Source organism: Echinops telfairi, unplaced genomic scaffold (genome assembly GCF_000313985.2).
Source record: "Echinops telfairi isolate 266 unplaced genomic scaffold, ASM31398v2 ScPeMD7_7466;HRSCAF=8504, whole genome shotgun sequence".
Taxonomy (NCBI): Eukaryota; Metazoa; Chordata; class Mammalia; order Afrosoricida; family Tenrecidae; genus Echinops; species Echinops telfairi.
The window spans coordinates 53,070-53,619 of NW_022111366.1; positions in this window are offsets into that span (position 1 = coordinate 53,070).

The window sequence follows — 550 nt, forward strand, 5'->3', positions numbered from 1 at the left end:
CTTAACGCCAGGCCTCTGGCCAAAATGTCTTGTTTTCATAATGCAATTCAGTTGGGCTCCAATATAAACTAGACAATAGGCCTCAATGACCAGAAGCGGGTAGGTTTGATTTTAACATTTTGACTATCTCAGTAACTTTTGCCAGCGAACCGGCAAATGGCCTGAGGTCCCCTAAGTCCAAGCTTTCTTCCTTCTATGCTCTGTCCCTTTCTCTGTACTACGTGTCACCCCCCTCAAGTTCTTTTGTCCCAATACTCTACCGACTAGAAACACTCGCCAGTTCAGACAGACCCACTGCTCCCCAATTAAGTCTCTGACAGTACTCTCCCTTTATCTTTCTCTGAACCCCCTGACTCCTCGTCTGCCACCCAGTAAGGCCTCCTCCATATTCTGGGTGCCCCTCACCATCACCTCCCTCCTCCACCCCCTCAACTCCCAACCACCCCTCCGCCGATCCCCACTCCAGGACCTACGCTCTCCCCTTTTCCTTCCTGTCAGGATTCATATCCGTTTTTGCACCAACCCCTCCTCATGAAGTCCCCTACGTTAG